Source organism: Rattus norvegicus, chromosome 2, assembly GCF_021556685.1.
Source record: "Rattus norvegicus strain SHRSP/BbbUtx chromosome 2, alternate assembly SHRSP_T2T, whole genome shotgun sequence".
Taxonomy (NCBI): domain Eukaryota; kingdom Metazoa; phylum Chordata; class Mammalia; order Rodentia; family Muridae; genus Rattus; species Rattus norvegicus.
Window position 1 is genome coordinate 43987274 of NC_141535.1, and position 10257 is coordinate 43997530.

A 10257-nucleotide genomic window follows, 5' to 3' on the forward strand; every position below is an offset into this window, starting at 1 on the left:
TGTTTTCGTGTGTGTGTGTGTGTGTGTGTGTGTGTGTGTATGTGTGTGTGTGTGTTTGTAGGTGGAGAAAAGATGTATATAGCTAAGGTCTGGCCACATTGTTCTTACATGACAGAAAAGAAGCATGTGGTTGAACAGAGCATGGTCTACTCCCCCTCTGCCTTCACTTTGTGCAGAGGCTCTAAAGAGACGAATAAATAAAAACTGGACAAGTTCAATAAAGAGGTCAGAAAAATCAGAGGAGACCAGATGGCCTATTGCTTAAACTAAGCACACATGGTTCCCGTGGAGCCAGCTGTTAACACGCGAGTACCCAAGAAGTTTCCACCAGCAACGGAGGCTGTGTGTGCTTTAAAAAAAAAGCAGCAGAGGCCGGCCAATCTGGTGGTGTTGACCAACAGATGGAATGATTTTGGATAACTGATGTATTTTTACTTGTTAGAGAGGCACCGTAGGACCCAGTGAGTGGCAGTCCAGACTAGGGGGCAACAGGAATCCTCACATAAATCTGCAAAGCCCACAGCATGACTGTACATGTCCTCAGTTCCTCTATCCCTCTTGACCCCATGTACCCGTGTACCAGCCCCTCCTTCCGAAGGCTTTGATACCAGACCCTGCATATCTAGCTGTAAATCTGCTCAAATGTGCTTCTTTCTTCTCTTTATAATCACATGAGCTTGTTTTCTTCAAGCTAATGTTTCATTTGCATTTTCTATTGCATAAAACAGGAGCTAAGTGAAAGCGGATCCACTTGTGGCTCCTGTAGAACAAGACAGATTGAAAAATCAATAGGCCAGAAACATTTCTAACTAAAATTATTGTAGAAGCTAGATGTTCAACATGCTACCCGGAAACTCCAGATGAATCATACCATCAGGAGTTCACAACTTAGACCAAATACAGATTCAGACAGCAGGGTACCTTGGTGGAGCTCTCAGATAATTTAATGTTGTTGTGTTTAGTGTTTTCTTTCAAAGACTTTTTTGGAGACATTTAGGAAAGGAATCTGAAAATTCTCATTTGGAGAAGCACAAGCACTGCAATGGGCACACGATTTCAGAAGAGTTATACAGGCTTAAGAACCTGTTAAGATCTATGACGAATATTCCTGAGTTCCTCCAGGCCTCTTACATGTGTATGAATGATGAAGTCTAAGATCAATGCAAACTTTTAATAAATCAGCCCTATATATTCCAGCTCTTTTTGATCATGCCCTAGTTTCTGCAGAACTCTGAGATAATGTATAGACTTTTTAAAATGATTTTACTGGTCCAATAGCAGCAACAGCATCCATCCAAGTCACACTTGAAACCTCAAGGGGAGCCTTCGCAGATGTAACTGGAGATGATGAACTCATATTGTGTAATGATAAGCCCTAAATTCAACTGACTAGTATCCTTAGAAGAAAAACTGGTGGAGCTAGACAAATGTCACAGTGGGAAAAGCTTCACCACACAAATAGAAGACCGAGATTGGTTCTGTGAACTCACTGAAGGCTGGACATAGTACCATGGGTTTGTAATCTCACTGTTCCCATGGAAAAATGAGAGGTGGCAACAGCAAAATATCTAAAAGTTCATCTGCCAGACAACCGTGCTCAACAGCAATCAACAGAAGACCTGTCTCAACCAAGGTGAATAGTGAGGGTCAATGGCAGACGTTGTCTTCTGACCTCCATATATAGATGCTCTGTTGCACACCCATAGTCACATAGTCCCACATTTTTGCATATGCATACAATCACCAATCACACACACACACACACACACACACACACACACACACACACTTTTAAGGAAAGTACAGATGAAGAAGACACAAATGTCCTAAGAAAAAGCCAACTGATGGCGGCCACTGCCATGACCATGACATTTAAGGATTATACTGAGACAGCAGAGAGCTGGGTGACAGTTCCTCAAGGCAAACAGTGTTGTGGGCTGATGGCAGATATCAGAATCCAGGACAAAGGCACAGCATGGATTCCTTTTGCACCTCCAAGAGCACTGAATCTTCTAGACTTTCTGCAGTCTCTTAATGGGGATATTATTTTGTTCTACGAGACCCAGATGGGTAGTTGTGTCCTTTTGAGGCCCAGAGAGATAAGTAGCATTGTTTATTGCTATTCGCTTATATTTTCCAACCATTATTGTTAAGAGTTTCAATACTGATCTCATCCCTGGTCTGCTTGTTGTGTTTCTACTTTATTTTCAAACTAACTGACCTGTGAATTGATTCTGGGCATGACGGTGCCCTTCCTTTTCCTCATATTTTCTTCAAGCATTAGGATGAGTTATATTGAGGAGAATTCTCAGACCTACATGAGTCATACGACTTCTCAAATGGATGTGTGTTTCCCACGCTATTGATAGCTGCTATTGATCTTGCATGATAGTTTTAAAGCCAATGAAAACTGAAAAGGAAGTTCCATTTAAAGTTCCTAGTAAAATGGAAGTTTGGCTTATTCAAACAATGAAGAGACCTTGAAGATAATGATGTGGACTTCCTATGCACCAAAGTGCTTCAGGAAGATAACTTGATGAACTGAGGAGAGATGTCTGAAAATAACTGCCTCACAGACTCACAGCAATTACTTGGGATAAGTGAACTGATTTGCTTAATTTCCCTAATCCCAGTTTCAGAACACAAGGACCAGCTGTTATTTACTGATGAAGTTATTAGGACCCTCACTTAACCTATTCATTGAGGTACTTTTTGATGCTGCTATCAAAGTGTTTTAGCAATAATCTAGAATACATGCATAGTTACCCATAGTTCATTGACTGATTCTGAACTGGAGGAGTTGGGTTGTTTTTTTTTATTTGTTTTTGTTTTAATTTTTTTCTGGCCTGGAGAAAGGTCCAATGCCATGCTGATGTAAGAACCATTTGGTTATGTGGCTGGAAATAGAATCCACAGTTACGCCTATTTTCATGTCTAAGATTGCTTGGAAATATAGACCTTTAAGTGTTATGAGAAAAGGGATGGGGTGAAACTCATACCTCCAGGAATCGTGCTTTACCCTCAAGCTGCACGTCAACATGGCTTCTATTTGTAGAGCTCCCTCTGACTTCCTGTTTTTCAAATACTGAGTAACCATTCTGAGCTTCTGCTTCTCCATAAGCAAAATGGCAAAGAATACACCACTAGGAGCTGTGAGCATGACCTAAGCAGGGAGAGCCATTGGATTTCTATAAGATTTCTCCAAATTGACTGCAGGGATAAGTGTCTCTTTGAAAGGGACTTCTGACTTTCTTAAAGGGGCAGTAGTGAATGGCAGGAAGGTGCTGCAAGTAGAGCTACGTAGTTCCGGTGTAACTATGCCTGGGGACAATAAGAACAGGACCTGTACAGTGGCATTGAAGGCTCAGTTGTGCGTCTGTTAGTCACATAGGAAACATGCAAGGAAAAGCAAACCGACCCCAAATAATTTAAACACACACAATGCTAGCTGGGTACACTGAGGGCAGGAAACCTAGGAGAAGGGAGTAGAAGGTGGCCTTTGAGTGCAAAACTATGAAAGAGAACAATCCGGAGGGGAACAGTAGGAAGCAGGGAAAAGGCTTTGAAATGAAATTATTGAATAGCAAGCGGTTGCAGTGGCGAATAATCTACAAGGCAGATGTACGCCAACGCCTGGAGAGAGTAGGGAGCGGGGTCCTGAAGGCTCACCGGGAGCGGGTCCGGTCGTGAAGGCTCACTGTGTTTAAATCTCAAGTAAGGGTCCAATGGACCTTATAGTGTCAGCAAAGCCTCATCTACAGCTCTTTCCATGGCTGGCTGTTGGTGTTTTAGTTAAAACATGCATCTAGGTCCCTAGCAATATACAGTCGTGATTATTGATTAGCCTAATTAGGAACTGAAAAGGGAGGCAATTAAAGAAGAAAAAGCATGCAGTTTATATCTTTAGCTCTCATCTGCAGAGAATAAAGTAGGAGGGTCTACCTGAAGGCATCCATATCACGTGATACCCAGAAAGGTCCTTTAATAATATGCACTTGTCTCAAGAATCTCAAAGGTATTAGGGCTGTGTTGTCCAATACACCAGCCATCAACCGTGTGAGGAAATTTAATTTCACTACCTGCATTTCCAATAACATGTATTAATAGATTCCATATAGGGTGGGATACAGTTATAGACATACATATATGTAAATATATTATGAATGTATTCATGTCCCTATGACTATGCATATGTGTTTCCATGACCACAGAGACTTCTTTATCAGATCTCAATTTACTATAGTGGACTATATAAGAAAACTAAGATGTAACCTCGGGCTGCAGAGAGATGGCTAAGCAGTTAAGATTGACAGGTGCTCTTCCAGAGGACTCAGGTTTCAGTCCCAGCACCCAGTGTGATAGATAACAATGTGTAACTCCAGTTTCGGGTCATGTAATGCCCTCTTGTAGCCTCTACAGGCATCGTATACAGATACATCCCATATAGGAAAAACACATACAAAATCAAATTAATGACAGTAACACCAAAGACATAAACAAAACCCCATGGAGGTAGAGGAGTAGGGAGAGACGTTGCAAGGAATGTTAGCCTTTTGCCAAAGCTCCACTCTCTTTTCAGAAACGCCTAGGATGGTGTCAGCATTGATCAGAACTTTAGTTTCTTAATACAGAGAAACCTTAAGCTGTGATTTGCAAGTCCTGAAGGTGAAAGAACCCTAACCACTTATAAATGTCCTACAAAATGACACCTTCGTCTGCTGTGACAGAACATAATCTGTTGGTGACTGATATGGTGAACTCGAGTAACCTTGAGAGCTAAACAGAATCAGGCCCATACAATAATGGCAAGCAGGCGTTCACAAGTGGGTCAGCCATGTTACCCGTGAAAGGTTACATGCCAAAAGAATATCAGGACCAAAGGTGAGATGTTGTAATGTATGTATCAAAGTCCAGAGAGAAACAAGAGTACTAATAGTGAGGCCACAGAGTTTCTAAGATGCACATGGATGAATCTTTGAGTTACTGGTTAAATAGAAAGCATCAACAAGACCCATAAACCTGAAGATATAACAAGTTCTATTGCCACAGCTCACAAATAACTTGTGACCATGTCCAAGAAAGACATACTCAAGCTTGACTGGAACTGGGGTCTTAGTTAATACTATGACTATGATAATCCACCAAGTCCTTCTCCAGAAGCCAAAGTCTGCCCTGTCCCATTCAATCCTCAGGATTTCAAAGTGTTGTTAACTCTCATTTATAGGGTATAAAACTGTTTTAGAAAAGTCAAGACATCTGCTGTGTGAGGAAAAAAAAACAAATTAAGGTATTTTGCTACTGTACTTGCAGCTGACACATGCTTAGGTAAGAGAAAAAAATCGACCAAGAAAAGGGGGTAGAAAGGAAGAGAAACCATGTTTTTAAAGAGTATGCTGTCCTGCCCTTACCCCAGCTTTACTCATTAGTACAATAAAATACAACTAAAAACAACTGAAGTATAAGTGAAAAAAGCATGAAACCTGAGGCTTGGGTCTTTGGAAGGAGACTCTGGGAGTGGATGTGACAGTTCCAAACAATTTCAAGAAAGTTGAAGCTATCTGAGCTGCAGGAGGAGTGTGGCAGATGGGAGCCTGAAGTAGAAGGGTCCCCGAGGCTGTTCCAGTCTGCAGAGGCTTATTTGAGGATCTTATTCCTTCATGCGTAAGGTCTGGTGCACTGACAGATGGTTGGAACTGAGTTTCGCAGATGATGCTATTCTCTGAACAGAATTTTAAGCCTTAACTTACACTTAGCATTTTTTTCGAGTCATAATCTTCCATAGCAGATAGAACTGAACATACACAGTTGAACCACGTGCCTTTGATGTATAAAATAATTTATAGTTTTCACATGGAATATTGCATGATCATAAACCATGTTTTGTTGCACCCCTCAATAAACCCCTCACAGAGACCCCTTCAGATGATATTTTCCTTTTCTATATCAAGACGTGAGACTGGGTAGAGAATGGACTCTGCAGCAAACATCTTTGAATTTTCATATCCACGCATGCCCGAGAACCAAACAAGTGTCTTTTCATAGCTCTGCATTCATGTAGAGGAAAGCCCAAAATAAAAACAATGATATTATTGAATGTCCCTTTTTATTTTTCTGTCCCCTGCTGGTTGTGGCACTGAGTAAGCTAGCAGGGGCTGTGCTGGAGAGCTTGCCTTGGTGGTATGGGTGGAGGAGATCTGGCAGCTGAAAAGCTCAGATACAATCTAGGCCCAGATCAGGTGTTTGAGTTAGGCCACCATCCACCCATCTATGAACTGCGGAGTTCATGAAGAGGCAGTTCTGCAGGTCCAAAGATGCAATTCTCCATGACGACAAGTGTCTCCATGAGACAGGATATCCGAGAGGAGTCCTGTTGAAGATACAGTATTGATAGCATGCTCACATGATCTTGGTGAACCTTCGTTATTTCTCTAAAGACTCTTTTTGAAATAAATTCTGAGTCTATAAATGGTAAAGACTCAAGATTGGAAATTTAAAGGAAAGTAATTTGCTCCACAGTACAGGAAGAGTCACGTTTTATTTTGTTTTGTTTTTAACGTTTTATTGATTCTCTGTGGAGCTCACATTATGCACCACAATTCCACATAGCTTCTATCCCTTCATATCTACCCTCCACTGTAGAGGTGTAAATACATACCCTCTTGGTAGATCTCACTTGCCCACCCGACCAGAAGCTATCTTTGGATCCATGAATGAAAGACACACACACACACACACACACACACACACACACACACACACACACAAATATTAGCTTATTTTTAAAATGCCTTGGCTACCTCAAAGACTGGGCACTCCTAAACCTTCCTATGCTACCCCAGGCCCAATCATAAAAGTGGCCAGTGGCTACTTACCCAAATTCTCACATGGCTCATGGGCTAGCTCTCCTGTAGCTTTCCTCATACGTCTCCCACCACATCCTGGCAATCCTTCATCCTTTCCCCCTGTGTCCTAGTCCATGCAAGTCCCATCCTCCCTCCCTTTGCCCAGTCACTGGCCTCTGACATTTTTATTGATTAATCAAAACCCAACTGAGGACAAGGACCTTTAATATTTGGACACTGATTCCTGATTGAATTAAAGCATTAGAACCAATCTCTAACACTCCATCTTTACAACCTACATCCCAAAAGAAAACATACACACACACACACACACACACACACACACACACACACACACACACACACAAATCTCTATGTGGAAGTTTCACAGTGCGTTTCCCATAGTAAACCCTTTTGTTCACACATTTTTACTTGTAAACATTCATGTAGTGAGTCATTGGTCAGTTCAAAGCCTCTGGCTTATGCTATCAATACTGTATCTTCAACAGGACTCCTCTCGGATATCCTGTCTCATGGAGACACTTGTTGTCATGGAGACACTTGTCATCATGGAAGCACTGTGTCATGGAGAACTCGCATCTTTGGACCTGCAGAACTGCCTCTTCATGAACTCCGCAGTTCATAAATGGGGTGGACGGTGGTGGGCTAACTCAAACACCTGATCTGGGCCTAGATTGTATCTGAGTTTTTCAGTTGCCAGATCTCCTACACCCATACCACCAAGGCTAGCTCTCCAGCACAGCCCCTGCTAGCTTACTCAGTGCCACAACAAGCAAGGGGTGGGGACAACTCTCCTGTTCTCATTCTCTTGGGGCTGGCTCAGCACGGCTTCTGCCACCAGTGTCAGCTCTACTGCACTGCCCAAGTGAGGCTCAGTGGGTCATGGTGAGGGTTATGGCCAGGGTCATGGCCAGCCATCCAGCTCCATGTCCTCTTTCTTGCTGCCCAGCCTAGGGTGGGATCAGTTCTTCAGCCTGCCCCAGGAGGCTAGGGGTGGGGATACGGCCATCTCTACTGTACTCTTTGCCACCACATGGCCAGCATGGGTTAGAGCTAGTTCTCTCAAGCTCATACTATTGGGGGTGGCTCACCTGAAACCCCTATAACCAGGGCCAGCTCTAGCTACCCTGCTTTCTGAGTGAAGGGTTGGTGCGTGCTCTCCCAAGTGCTGCAGCAATTGGGGGTGGGGTACAGACAGCTCTGCACAGCCCTCACACACCAAGATGGCCCCAGGCAGAAGCCTGGACTGGGGATGTCTGCACGGCCTTTGGCGGTAACAGACACCTACCTTCCACTCCAGGCTCACTGACCCACACATGGCCTTCAGCAGTAGCAAGGGCCAGGACCTGAGCATGGACTCAGGTGGCATCAGTGGTTACTCACTTCAGGCTCACTGCCCTCAAGTCTCCAGTTTCCACCTCTCTTTACTCTGCACACACCTTTCTGCTTCTCTCCTGTTTTCTATCTCCTCACCATGTCCTTGCTCATCTCAGAGGCTTGAGGAGCCTCTGGGTGTTTGAGGTTGAGATGTGTTTGTTGCCCACATCTTGTGGCACTGGACTTGTGGAGTGGGGTGGTCTCAGACTTGGCCTGCCCACTTTCAGGCCATGTGACACCCAACAAGACATCTTTTACTCACCTCAGACTCTCTTCTTTCCTCTCACCCCATCATTTCATCGTCGTCCACAAAATCCTTCTTAGTGTTTACCAATCCAAGTTTGAAATGCAGTATAGCTTAGATGTCATAAAGAAACATGTAGCTCATTTTCTACCCAGGCATTGCATGAAAATCCAGGATTGGTATCCAAACTGGAGTTAGTTGTATGTAATCTAGACACTGTGAAAAGGATATAGAGTCATTGGATTAAGTTTTAATTGTAGTACAGACTATTGGTTTGAATATTGACTGTGACAAGAACTGCATTTTTTTCAAGTTCTCTGTCTAAAGAGCTTCCCATAATTGACTCTTCCAGAAGAGGAGGTACAAACCCATGTGACTAAAGTGATCAGTCAACTGATTAAAAGACTCGAGATGGGCCCATGCTATTAAGGCCATAACCCAAAAACATAATGAAAGAGAATACAACATTGTCAGTGTAATTAGCATTATTTCAGGGGACGCTGTGTGTGTGTGTGTGTGTGTGTGTGTGTGTGTGTGTGTGTGTGTGTGTGTGAGAGAGAGAGAGAGAGAGAGAGAGAGAGAGAGGGAGAGAGAGAGAGATCTGTGATATGCTATAAATAGCTGCACTGATTACTACGAAGGCATTAAAAGGAGATAGTAACAGTGATAGTGGATTTACATTGATTGGCTAGACCATAGGAGCCCAAAGATATGAGTAAATCCAATATACCAACATCAACTTCTTGCTCTAGCCAGTCATTATTCATAAACACGGATAAAAGACTAGAACTTGACTCTAAACTGAAGCTCCCAGAGGATGAGACACCTAAATCCCTATTCAATGGTCAATACACATTTGAGTGGGTTCTGGAGTCATGCCAATATGTCCCTTTCTACCATATAGCATTATGGTAACAGGATCTGTAACATTTTCCATGTCAGGAATGAGCTGTATCGAATAAAGGGCTATTGGTGAACACCATGAAACACATAACCCCTTGCAGTGAGTTCTATACCCAGAAGCTGATTGCATTCTTCTCAGTCAAGCAGATATCGAGCATTTGAACTGGCTGCCTCTGAACTTATTCCTAGGACTGACATGAAACTAGATATCATTATTTCTGACAGCAGAGTCCTCTGATTGGTGGTTTGTCAATCATAGTTGATATGTGTATATAACTATTTTAAAATAGGGACTACTTTGAAAATGTATTGATCGGATAAAGGAAAACAAATATTAACAAAAATATCTCAGAATAAAAGAAAAAGCAGGAATAAAGTTTGAAGATGGAGGAATAACAGATTTTAGGAGCTGGGGACATAGCTCAATTGGAAAAATATTCATAAAGTGTTTAACACACAAGCATGGGGACCTGACTCCCCACAAATCCATGAAAAAAATAGGAGTGCACCCTATAACACCAATGCTTGCAAAAGAGGATTCCTGGTTCTTGCTGGCCAGGTAGTCTCACCAAGTCAGTGGGCTCCAGGTTCAAGGAAAGAACTGTCTCACAAACTAAGAGGGAGAAGTGATAGAGCAAGATACCAGGCATTTAACTCTAACCCTGACTCACATGCATATACAAATTTATGCATAGCCACAGAAATATGCACAGACACACACACACACACACACACACACACACACACACACACAAAAGCACACACACACACAAACTTGTACATCTGCACATGCACACATAGGAATTTATGACAGAATTTTACTAAGGGTGCTGTGTTGTATATGTATTTTCTTTATTTTTTATTTTTTTC

At 42.6% G+C, this 10257-nt stretch overlaps 1 long non-coding RNA gene across 1 annotated transcript in view; it reads right to left on the reverse strand.

Annotated features, from left to right (window-relative positions):
• Positions 1-7019, reverse strand: part of LOC147996060 (uncharacterized) — a 31570-nt gene extending 24551 nt beyond the window's left edge. The window contains exons 1-2 of the long non-coding RNA XR_015677813.1: positions 6873-7019; positions 5481-6367 (exon numbers count right to left, since the gene is read on the reverse strand). This is a non-coding gene — a long non-coding RNA (uncharacterized LOC147996060). The remainder of the gene's footprint in view (positions 1-5480; positions 6368-6872) is intronic.
• Positions 7020-10257: the final 3238 nt, after the last annotated feature.